Genomic DNA, 13469 nt, shown 5'->3' with positions numbered 1-13469 from the left:
AATGCGAAAGGAAGGAGGTGGCGGCATGTTCCGGCCGCTCATCTCCACCCCTCCTCTGCTATTGGGCGGCCACATAGTGACGCCGCAGTGATATCACTATGACGCCGAACGCACCTCCCCCTTGAAGGAGGGATTGTTCGGCGGTCACAGCGACGTCGCTGAAAAGGTATGTGCGTGTGACGCTGCCATAGCGATAATGTTCACTACGGCAGTGATCACCAAATGTCGCACGAACGACGGGAGCTGGTGCTATCGCACACAACATCGCTAGCTATAGCTAGCGATGTCGCAGCGTGTAAAGCACCCTTTAGAATGTTTAGAACTTTTGACTTTCAGGCTCCATATCTCACCATTCACTTCCTACAGCTTTGAACATGATGCTACTTTGATTCTATAGACAATCGTCTTGGCCATCTCATAAGTAAATTTGGTTTGCAACTAATTAGCATAAGATTATAAGTATGCAGATTTTTGTCCTGTTACTGCATTGCTACAGTTTTGTTTCTAAAAATCAACATTTTTATATTTGTTTGTTTTGTTAGAATTTTGTAAATCTGTCTTTGGCTTTCAACAGTGCCTGAATCCTTTGGGACATGCTCTCGAACAGATTTAAGCATGTCTCAACCGAAATCTGATCCAGGTCTCTTCTACATGTTCAGAAAGTTGGTGCATACTGGTTGACTCAATTTGGTATGTATACAGCTTTTTTTTTCCTCAACTTTACCCTAAGTTTTTGATAGGCTTGAGGTCTGAGGACTGTGAGGGCCAATCTCGCACCTCTGCTTAATTGTCATGGATTTCATATCATAGCAAGGTCCATTCGTATTGAATTGATGATGTCCTACAACTTTGTAATTCACTTTTTTTCTCTATCTCCTTCCGTTTTCGAGATAAAAATGCTAACTCTGCTGTTTCCCACCAGGTGGCGCTATAGGTGATTTCATTGCATAGCGCATGGATACTTTACTATACCTAGACACCACTTCTTTGTCTATAGCTGCCGCCGTTCTCAAGTTAATGACGGTGGACAAGATATGGGTGGACACACTGTATAGCTTAGAATTGAGATCAACATTGATCCTAGTCAAGTATCCAACACCTTTGGCTGTGAAACAACCTCAGGCTTCCTCCACAAAACTTGACAGTTCCTTCAGTTTCTCGTTCTATTAGCTCTTTTTCCCTTGCTTTTTTTCCAGACCCATTTGCAACCATCAGAGCCAAGTCTATTGACATTCGTCTAATTGTTCAAAATCACCTGTTTCCAATCTTCTACTGTCCACTTTTCATGATTTTTTTGCAAACGAGTTGACACTTCCTTTGACGATATTAAACTCTAGGCTTTTACACCTTTTTAGGTCACCATTCCAGACTTGTGTACCGTGCATCCCACAGTGCTTCCATGGATGTTTGTGATCTCACTATTATGAAGCATATAAACCATCTCCACTGCCATGTTTGATGCCCTACAACTGTTAGACCTTGTGATGAGCCGACTTGTTGACTCCGATTTTTGCCTAGATGTCAACCTATGGACAAACTTCATTATCTATTCTTCCAACTATAATGGCACTCACATGATGCAGTTTGGCAATTTTCTTGGCCAAGAGATTGCTGTCGATGAGCTGGATGATGCTATTTCTCTTTTCTTGTGAAATCTTTTTTATGGCTGGTCATTGATTACAACCAGTGACCTTTCGCTTGGAAAATCAATCTAATAACCCACTGAGCTGTTAGGGAATGTGAGAACAGGTTGTAATTTGTAGTATAAAGGAAGAAAAAAATTGTCCACCAACAGGAGCAAAATAGTAATAATGCAGTGACAAGAATCTGCTTAACTAATCCTATGCTACATTATTGCAAATCAAATTTATGCATGCGATAGCCAGGATGATTGTGTATAACATGATGGTAGTCTCGTGTTTGAAGCTGTGGTGGATGGGGAGATATGGAGCCTGAAAGTCAAAAATTCAAAACATTGTTACCCTTTTGCTTGTCAGTGTATATATCTAATGCTCAAGTCACCCCATATTTCCCCAGATACAAAAAAATTTATAATATACATATGTGGCATTGCTACGTCCGTAAAAGTCTGATCTATCAAAATATAAAATGTATTAACCCCTTCAGTAAATTACATAATGGAGTAAAAATATAAAAATGTAAAAATTACAGTTAGTCAGTGACGCAACACTGCAATAAGAAGAGATCAAAACATTATATCTATCTCAAAATGGTAGCAACAAAAATGTTGGCTCAGTGCACAAAACCCAAGCCCTCTCACAACCCCATCGACCTTAAAGGGGTTGTCCAGTCTAAATCCATAAGAGTGACTGCAGATTGATGAAGCCTCACATCGCAGGCATTGTGCGCTAATCAGAATGTATAGAGGAGTATTCATATTGCATATTCGCGGCCACGTAACCACCGGTACCGGCTCTGAAAATGGTGTATCCCCACAGTGCATGAGGGTTCATAAGTCTGCAGTCACTTTATGGGGACGTATGCATTTATACTGAAAAACCCATTTAAAATTGAAATTGGGATGGATCTCGGAAAATTGGGACAGTAGCACTATTTGTATTTCTCTGGTTTCCAGTACATTACAAGATAAAATTAACAGTATTCTTCAGAAGTGCAACTCTTTCCACACAAAAACAAGCCATTTTAAAAGAAAAGGTTATGGCTCTTGGAAGAATTAGAGAGGAAATAATGGTAATGCAAGAACAGAAAATAACTATGTCGGAAGGGGTTAACCCCTCAGATTCTGCTATGAATTGAGACAGCAGCAAGTGAGGAGTCTGGCAAATGTATATTGCTCCTTTTTTCAGCCGATTAGAATCCCTTCGTTGCAGTTGTGAGGTTGTCGATGGTTGCTGTGGCACCGTCAAATTAATAAAAAGTCACATTTACCATAAAATGGCAGCAATGAAAACTACAGCTTGTCACACAAAAAAATAAGGTTTCGCCCAGATCCACGGAGGAAAATTGTGCAATTTATGACTCTCAAAATTTGGTAACTGAAAAACTATTTTTTTTTCAGAAAATATTAATTATACAAAAATTATATCAAATTCCTAGTTGTATTTTTTTATTGCCATAAATATCAGTAACCTGAAACTGGGCACAGTGGTAACTGGTAACTGGACCCTTGGCGCTCAGTTCCAAACTGGCGCACTTTTGTATATGGCAGTTTTATATTCGGAGTGCAACAAATTCTAGTTACTGCTGCGACTTGGAAATATTTTTGGAGGTGGCTTCCCTTGTTCCTTTGGACTTTTTTTGAGTAGATTTTACTCTGTTCTGCTTCTTAAATGTAAGGTATCGCGTTTTTTTATTTTTGTATTAAAAATAGTGATTATCAAATCAAGTATTTTTAATACAAAATGAAAATCGCTGCTTATTTAGTTTGTATTTAATTCTAATTTTACTGGAGGCACTGGGGGCCATTGTGGATTTGCTGTGTGTGTAATGACAGTTACTCACTCCTTTATGTTAGCCCCTGTGCATAGAGAACCGTGGTCGGGATCCAAACCCATCAGTAACGTTACAGTAGGCGTCCGCTGTGACCTAGATGCGCCCCCTGGGCTGTCCAGATCACAGCAGAGGGAGGAGATCAGCGCCATCATTGTGGAGCTCACAGCGTATGCTGTTTGCTCCACTATACCCCTGTCAACCGCCGCCGGGATGTGTGAGTACGGGCCGCCTTCCCTCCCCTCCCCCGGTTACTGTCTCCGATGACACCCCCTCCCTCCGTTCTCCCCCCGCTACTGCTAAACGCCGCCCCTACCCCCCACTGTTACCGTCTCTAATGACACCCCCTCCTTCTGCTCTACCCAGCCCTTGCTATGCCCGCCGCCGCTGCTGTGTGCGTGTTTGTGTGCCACTGATGTGAGTACCGCCGCTGCTACTGTCTCCAAAAACACCCCCCCGCTCAACCCTCCCCCCTTCCGCCTGCCAGCTGTCGGCCTGTGTGTGTACTGATGCTACTGTCTGCAGGGTTGTGTATCTAATCCTATCCTGTGTGATACTGTCTGCAGGGCTGTGTATCTAATCCTCCTGTGTGAAACTGCTGAGCCATGTATCTAATCCTATCCTGTGTGATACTGTCTGCTGAGCCGTGTATCTAATCCTCTCCTGTGTGATACTGTCTGCTGAACTGTGTATCTAATCCTATCCTGTCTGCAGGGCTGTGTATCTAATCATCTCCTGTGTGATACTGTCTGCAGGGCTGTGTATCTAATCCTCTCCTCTGTGATACTGTCTGCACAGCTGTGTATCTAATCCTATCGTGTGATACTGTCTGCTGAGCCGTGTATCTAATCCTATCCTGTGTGATACTGTTTGCTGAGCTGTGTATCTAATCCTATCCTGTGTGATACTGTCTGCAGGGCTGTGTATCTAATACTCCTGTGTGATACTGTCTGCTGAGCCGTGTATCTAATCCTCCTGTGTGATACTGTCTGCACAGCTGTGTATCTAATCCTATCCTGTGTGATACTCTCTGCTGAGCCATGTATCTAATCCTATCCTGTGTGATACTGTTTGCTGAGCTGTGTATCTAATTTATCCTGTGTGATACTGTCTGCTGAGCTGTGTATCTAATCCTATCCTGTGTGATACTCCTGCTGTCCTTGGTGACACTTCAGACATTTCTGGTCACCAACAAAATGGCTCTGTACTATGTCCCTACATGTCATTCTCTCTTATCTGTTGTAAACACTCAGATTAGGAGGGGGAGCTGTGACATCACACACAGGAAAGCAGATTCCGCCCACTTTACTGCAGCTGTAATGGGAGCTTTTTCTTTCAGTGGGATTTCTGTAGGATTTCAGAAGCTGCTCCCCCTAGTGTTTAACAGTGGAAAATATCAAACTTTTTAATTTTTTTTTTATATTTTGCTCATAATAAATAATAATATTTAAACAAAACATTATTACTTTACATTTTTTCAGTTATTGAATTTTTTTTTTTGACGACACCTTCCCTTTAAGGCCACTTTAGATGCAGCAACATCGTCTTACGTGTTTTGAGCCTGCAGTGGCTCTTAATCCTAGACTAGGATTAAGAGCCACTCCAGACTCGAAACACGTTTTATAATCTGGATGTCCACCTAACCGAGTGTTAGTTTTACTTTATCTGAAATAAATTTTTCACTTGGACGTGTTGTATTTTAGCTAGAGTCTATCCTGCTGTGTCTTCCTAGCTCTCTATGTACCTCTGTATAATGGAACAGTTTGTTTCCTGCCCACAATGTATATGTCATGCCCAGGAATATGGGACACTCGGTTCCAGGCAGTATATGTCTTGGGGATGTCACTGTGGTGGCCCTTGCCAGATTCCGTGCCCTGGGTCCTTTTTGTAATGGGGGTGTATTTACAGGGGATTAGGTTAGTTTTCATATGTGACACCACTTGCAGTGTTGCGGCTATAGGTATGGAGCCCCCTTTGTCCCAGTGCCAGTTCAGTACTCTGGTACCTTCTTTCCCTGCACCTGTCTCCAGTAAATGGGTCCCCATGGCATAGAGCAACTGGGGTCCCCGTCTGATGGTTTGTCCACTTCTATCCGCCTGACGGTAGCGTGAACCCTGTGGGGTTGAGTCTCTGGTCCTGTCCCTGGTTCTCCCTTTGCTACTGAGTCTTCGGATTTTTAGGGTCAGTGAGGTCCGTGATGGTCCTGTGACGCCCTGGACAAGCCAGGGGTCACAGGTCACAACACCACACACACCCCACATTCCCTGCAGGAACACCAAGGTCAGAACACAAATCCTTGTTGCCTTCCTCCAGGGGCTGATGTCCACACCAGGGGGTGGGCCAGGCGGTTGGCTCCACCCACCGAGGAGTTCACAGCCCTGGAGGCGGGAAAACCAGGCAGATAGAGTTGAGAGTTGAAAGTGTGAGGAGTAAACAGTGAAGTAGAAGGAGGAAAAGTAGAGAAAGAGAAAAAGGACAGCAAGAAGCCTGAAGTTAGTCCGGGTGTGTGCCCCGGACTGAGACAGCAAGGTTGGCAGACGGCGGTGACCGTCTGCAGGAGAGGCTACTTGGAGGTTGCCGAAAGGACCGTGGACGGGTGGTGGCCCGGCGGTACCGGAGCGGTATACAAAGAGAAGCCAGCACCAGTGGCAGGGGCCTTTCGGATCCGTGCAAGGCTAGGAGTCGCCATAATTTGCCAAATCCGTCAGTGAAGGGGACCTCCGGGTCTCCCAGCATCAAAGTCCTGATTGAAGGTAACCGTCCGACCGTAAAGGGGAGACACCGCCACCGCCAAGGCACCAGTTTCCCAGGGCCAGCGCCTGCGGGCAAGAGAGAGGGGCTCCTCTGGCTCACATCCAAGCTGGGGAGCGGGTTACCGGTGGGAATCCATCGCTACCAAAGAACCGTACTTAGGTGCAGGGAAGTGACCGTCACCGCTAACTGCAGGGAACATCAGCACCGTAGCCGTCCGAGGGACCCGTCCAACCAGCCGTTTGTTTACCGTGAACTGTGTCATCATCCTTGGGCTGAGTGAGTACCTCCGTGCCGTGCGGCACAGCGCTGCCCCTGCGTTCCTGCACCTCCACAGGCCCCATAACCCGCCTGTCCACCATCCCAACCCCATCACTGGGCCTCGGGACAACCAACACCCTACCCAGGGGAGAACTAACAACCTTGCTGCTCCCTGTCACCGCTCCCGGGATTCCCATACAGAGCAGCGGTGGTGTCCCTACAATCACCACAGCCGTGGGTGGAGTCACGGACAATAAACTATCCCAACAACCAAAACCCCCCTTTCACTCACGGGCGAGGAGCGCCGCTCGAGTCCCCGGGATCCGGCCCATCGCTCGAGCCACCGAGCAGCAGCAGGCCGCAGCAGCAGCCGGACCCGAGTAGTGGGAGAGCGCAGCGTCCCCTCCTCCGCCCGCGACAGTCCCCTCACTGTGAAAGTGTTAACAGGTCGGCTTGGAGCTCTTTCCTGTCCTAGGGTCCTGTACCCCGTCGATGCGTAGTTCCGGGAGTACTCCACCATACTCCATTGGCAACTACTCTCCTGGGTACCAAGTTACCGTTAACCCCTCGTCAGTACGTCTCCTCCTGTCCACCTTCACACCTCGGCTCTCTCAGACTTTCTCACTGTCTCTCCTCAGTCCGCCCCTCCCACCTGTCAACTAGTGGACTGGATGGCCTCCACCTCTAGGCAGCCATCCATTGGTCCAACCCTAGCTATGTACCATTGTATGGGGGATTGTTGGGGAAAGACTGTGATTACCTGGGTTTTTGTTGTTACCGGCACTGGTCTCCCGGGGCCCTATGGGGTAGGCCCTGCATCCTTGTGGGGTTGCAGGACCTTGTAGCACCCTGATGGCTTCAGGGGTGCTACATTTATTAGACTCTGAACGCCACATGTTCCATTCACTGCATAATGTAACTCCAACTATGTCCTCATTGACAACAGCACAGCTCCTAAGGTGTCATTAGAAATACAGTGCCTGCATCATTAATTTTGTCCCTGTCACATGCACAGTGAAGGCTGGTTATGTCCACACACTCACAGTGAATACGCTGTACGTGAGTGAATACGTTAAATGATAAACAGGCAACCATCTGTGCAGTCTTGAACTGGCCCACTGGGGCACGGAACGGAGGAGACTTTTCAATAGGATGTGTTTTTGGATGTAAGAGCATAGTGGTTTTGAGAACTATTGGTTTCCTGCCCTTTAAAGGGAACCTGTTACCAGATTTTGTCCTTCTAAACTAAAACTAGCCCTTAAGCAACACCTGTGCTACCTTCTATAAAGGTGCAAATAACCCCCTGACCACCCCCACAAATACCTTTATAAAATCTCCAGCCCTGTATGTAAATTGTTCTGTCCGATGGGAGTTCTAATTTGCGCTTCTTGTCCCTCCTTTCGCCCTCCTCCTGTGCTGATTGACGTGGCTGACGCCTCAGACACCATCCACATGGGCGGGCAAAATCTCACACCTGCGCAAATATATTCCCAGCTCGCGCCCTATTGTGGGCAGAGTCGATAACATAGGTGCGCCTGCACGAACCGGCGAAGTCTCTGCGCAGGCATGAGATTTTGCCCGACGATGGGGATGACATCACCCGCTTTATCCACATCAATGGGCAAAATCTCGCGACTGCGCAGAAAACTCACCGATTCACACAGGTGCATCTATGTTTTTGATTCTGCCCGCAACAACGTAGAGCAAAGTACACCTGCGCAAGCAGGGAATATGGAGATTTTTCCCGCCTACGTGCATGGTGTCCGAGGCGTCGTCCACATCAATTAGGAAACCTATCAGACCAGATTGGACACTTTATAAAATCTCCTGCCCTATATGTAAAGGTATTTTTGGGGTCTACAGGGGTGCGTCAGGGGGTAACATGCACCTTCATGGAATGCAGAACAGGTGTTGCTTAGGGTGCTAGTTTTAGTTTAGAAGGCCAAAATCTAGTGACAGGTTCCCTTTAATACCTGTATATGTCCCTGCCCTGTTCCAGGCCAGCAGCAGGTGACGTTGGACGTCCCATTGCAGCTAGCACAATTACAGTTGAAACCAGAAGATTACATACACTAAAAGTAGTATGCCTTTAAACAATATGGGACAGCCCATATGATGATGGCATGTCTTTGAAAGCTTCTGATTGGTTTATTGGCAACATCTGAGTTAGAGACACACCTGTGGATGCATTTTAATGCACACCTGAAACACACTGCTTCTTTGTGTAGCGTCATGGGAAAGTAAAAATAAATGAGCCAAGATGTCAGGAAGAAAATTCTAGACTTGCACAAGTCGGGTTCATCCTTGGGTGCAATTTCCAGATATCTGAAGGTGCCTTGTTCATCTTTGCAAACAATTATACGCAAGTACAATCAAGATTGGAATGTCCAGCCATCATACCACTTAGAAAGGAAACATGTTCTGTGTACCAGAGATGAATGTGCTTTGGTCAGACTTGTGCATATCAACCCAAGAACAAAAGCAATAGACTTTGTGAAGATGATGGCGGAAGCTGGTAAAATTGTGTTATTAACCACAGTGAAATATGAGCTGAAAGGCCATTCTGCCAGGAAGAAGCCATTACTCCAAAAGAAACATAAACAAGCCAGATCAATGTCTGCAAATGTCCTGTGGTTCGACAAAACTAAAATTAAACTGTTTGGCCATAATGACCATTGTTACGTTTGTAGGAAAAAGGGAGAAGTTTTGAAGTCTAAGAACACGCTCCCAACTGTGAAACATGGGGTGGCAGCATTATGTTGTGGGGTTGTTGTGCTGTAGGAGGGACTGGTGCACTTCACAAAATAGATGGCATCATGAGGAAAGAAGATTATGTGGTAATAAAGACATCAGCCAGGAACGTAACGCTTGGGTAGAAATGGGTCTTTCAAATGCACAATGACCCAAAACATACTGCTAAACTGGTTACAAAGTGGTTTAAGGATAACAAAATCAATGTTTTGGAATGGCCATCACAAAACTCCGATCTCAGTCTTATTGAAAAAATATGGGCAAAGCTGAAAAGGCAGGAGCAAGCAAGGCGACCTACAAACATAGCTAAGTTACACCAGTTCTGTCAGGAGAAATGGACCCAAATTCCTACCAACTATTGTGAGAAGCTTGTGCAAGGATTTCCAAAACATTTGACCATCCAGTCATCCAGTTTAAGGGCAATGGTGCCAAATACTAATGAAATGTATGAAGACTTTTGACTTTGCAGAAAGTAATAAAAATGCCTTAAAATATTCTCTCCCTCTCGTTATTCTGGCATTTGGTAAATATAAATAATTTTGGTTCCTAATTTAAATAAAACGGGAAAGGTTTATTCTGATTTCATGTCAGATAGTGAGAAAAACATCCATATTTGTCTTTTTAGTGTATGTAAACTTCTGGTATCAACTGAAGGTACGTCCTTGGCCGTGAACAGGTTAATCCTATTAATTCTGCGCCGATCAGTGGGGGACACAGTCCTGAGACCCTCAACAATTGCTCCAAAGACCAGTTTGAAATGCACATCTCAGGAGACAGAAGAGCATACACAGCACAGAAACTAATTGTCCTGTTTCCTGAGCTGAACACTTCTGAGACGTGTGTTGTGCAATCGGTGATGGACTCAGACCCGCACCAATCTGTTCAGAAACAATGGGCTTAAAACATTTATCATCTTCCAAAAGTTTCTCATTAAATGTTTTATAGAATTGCTGCCTGCATTTAATCAGTACTGTGGTTCTTGTATGATCCGCCGTCTGATGATAGATGGTAACAACAACTCTCTGTATCTCCTTACCATTATTAAGAAGATATTGGGAGTTGCGGTTTCATCAAATATGATTGTATATACTGGGGACTGACCTGACATTGCAGTTGAGGATTGTTATAGTAAGCTTGATACTGTATTTGTGCACTAATTGATAGTTCTGGTGCTGAATTCATGAACTGATACATTTTCTATGGTTGTAGTATATGGATGTAGTCATGCACTGATGGTGGTTCTACTGATGTTTCCCTGTACTGTTGGTGTTTCTGGTTCTGTAATCATGTACTTAAGGTGGTTCTATACTCCTGTAAAGATGGTAGTTCTGGTAGTGTATTCCTGGAATGACGGTAGTTCTTGTGATGTAGCCATGTAATGATGGTGGTTATGTAGTCATGTAGATGTAGTAGTCTTTCATTTATTAGAGTTGATACAAGATCATTATAGTTTCAGTGTGTTGGATTGAAAATACATGTCTGTATGAGGCTATAGCCAGTCTTCTCTGCCTCCCACTAACATCACCACTATACACTTTTACATTGAAAGTCTATGTAGTGTCAGAAGGAGATTCCATAGGTTTTCATTTTAAAATTGACTTTTAACTAATGTGGGGCTATTTTACAGCTTAGAAGCTAATGTGGGGCCATTATAGAGTTTGGGAGGTAATGTGGGGCCATTATACAGTTTGGGGGCTAATGTGGAGCCATTATATAGTTTGGGGGCTAATGTAGGAGCCATTATACAGTTGGGGATTATTGCAGGGGCCATTATCCAGTTTGGGGGCTGATTCAGGGGCCATTATTGAGTTTGGAACTAATTTGGGGCCATTATACAATTTAGGAGCTAATGTTGGGCCATTAAAAATTTTGGGTACTACTGTGGGATGCCCTTATAGGTCATAAATATGAGATAGGAGGAAGTCCGCAGTCAAGAACCCACTGACCATCTGTCACAAGCAGTGGCATAGACCAGATAAAGACTGTATGAGTGGAACACTACTGCTCCATGAAATTGATTGAAGGTAACCGGTACTAATCTACAGTACCCAGGAGCAGCCACTGAACAGAACTTGTCATTATTAGATTATCCCACAGCATCTGCAAGGAGTTTGTATGTTTTCCCTGTGTTTGCCTGTTACCTCCAGGCAGGGCCGGCGCCAGCACCCGGCAAACCCGGTCAAATGCCGGGGCCCTGAGCTGCCGGGGGGGCCCACTGGCGGTGGCAGGAGTGGCGCACCGCTACTCAGGGGGGCCCGGTGGCCGTGCTGTCACCGCCCCCCGCCGAGGATCGCGGTTTCAATTGCATCGGCATCGCAGGTGCCGATACAATTGAGAGCAATGATGAGTGAGCGGCGCGCTCCCTCTCTTATCATTCTCCCCGCTGTGACTGTCGGCGTTCTGACAGCTCTGCAGCAGAGCGCGGTGACGTCATCACTGCGCGCCTGCTGAGAGGTCAGAGCGAGCGACAGCAATGGACGACGCGCCGAGGAGACCGGATCAGTGGGGGAACGAGTGAGCCGCCCCTCTACTGACACTGGGCTCCCCTGACTCACAGGCCGGCCACTACACAGCGGCACTAGTACACATAGGGGCCCGCAGCCGCTCTGCAGAGCCGGCTGCTGGGCCCCTATGTGTAGTGCCGCTGTGTAGTGGCCGACAATGCGACCGTCAGGGGGCCGGCCTGTGAGTCAGGGGAGCCCAGTGTCAGTAGAGGGGCCCCTGACCTGGAGAGGCCACCAGCCGTTTCTGAGCTGCAGGAGTGCTCCTGACCTGCACAGAAGATGGAATAATCCATCCTGCAGGACCTGCGATGATGTCACGCCCATGTGACTGTGTGGGAGGAGACACAGGATGCCGGGCACAAAGCAAGAGATGCTGAATCCTGAAGGAGATTTGGACACATGACTGGTAATAAGAAAAGAGGGGACATGAGGGGAAAGGGGGCTGCAGGGTGAGTGGCATATGAGGGCTGCAGACTGTGACAGAAGGATGTGAAGGGGTGCAGAATGTTTGAGAGGGGTAAGTTGGGGTACAGGCTGTGTGAGATATGGGGAGCAGGGTGTGTGAGATATGGGGGTGTAGTGTGTGTGATCTGGGGGGTGCAGGCTGTGTGAGATGTGGGGGTGTAGTGTGTATGATATGGGGGTGCAGGCTGTATGGGGAGCAGGGTGTGTGAGATATGGGGGTGTAGTGTGTGTGATCTGGGGGGTGCAGGCTGTATGGGGAGCAGGGTGTGTGAGATATGGGGGTGCAGGCTGTATGGGGAGCAGGGTGTGTGAGATATGGGGGCAGGGGAGCAACTACCGCGGTCGCAGGGGTCGGAAGGAGAAGAGAGGTACTTGTTTTTTTATTTTGCTGGCTGCATGACACATGGAGGTCTATGGGACTACATAATAAACACGAAGGGCACGTTATACATGGAATATAGGGGTGCATTATACATGGAGGAGTATGGGGCTGCATAATACAAAATGAAGGACCCATATACATGGAATATAGGGGTGCATTATACATGGAGGAGTATGGGGCTGCATAATACAATATGATGATTTATGGCGCTACATTATAATACATATAGGACTATGGGGGCTACATTATAATATATGGAGGAATATGGAGGCTACCTTATACATGGACTATGGGTGTGCGTTATAAAACTGGAGGCCTATGTGGTGCAGTATAATATATGGAGGACTATGTGGTGCAGTATAATATATGGAGAACTATGGGGTGAATTATAATACATGGAGAACTTTGGGGAAATGCATTGTAATACATGGAGAACTATGGGGGTGCATTCTAATATATCAAGGGTTATGTGGGACCCTTTATATTATACGGAAGGCTTTGTGGGGGCCATTATAGTATTTGGAGATCTATATACAAGGGGGGACAAAGATACAAGTATGGGATGGAAATATTTTGTCCTGAGGGAAAAAGGCTCTTTCCCCCAGCACCCAGCTTTCCCATGCTCTGCTATACATCTCTCAGCACCCAGCTTTCCCATGCTCTGCTGTACATCCCTCAGCACCCAGCTTTCCCATGCTCTGCTGTACATCTTCTCTCAGCACCCAGCTTTCCCATGTTCTGCTGTACATCTCTCAGCACCCAGCTTTCCCATGCTCTGCTGTACATCTTCTCTCAGCACCCAGCTTTCCCATGCTCTGATATGGGAAACCTGGGTGCTGAGGGAAAGATGTATGGCAGAGCATGGGGAAGCTGGGTGCTGAGGA

Source organism: Anomaloglossus baeobatrachus, chromosome 1, assembly GCF_048569485.1.
Source record: "Anomaloglossus baeobatrachus isolate aAnoBae1 chromosome 1, aAnoBae1.hap1, whole genome shotgun sequence".
In the NCBI taxonomy this organism is placed as follows: domain Eukaryota; kingdom Metazoa; phylum Chordata; class Amphibia; order Anura; family Aromobatidae; genus Anomaloglossus; species Anomaloglossus baeobatrachus.
The sequence above is the reverse complement of the archived record's forward strand: the minus strand, read 5'-3'. Positions refer to the sequence as shown.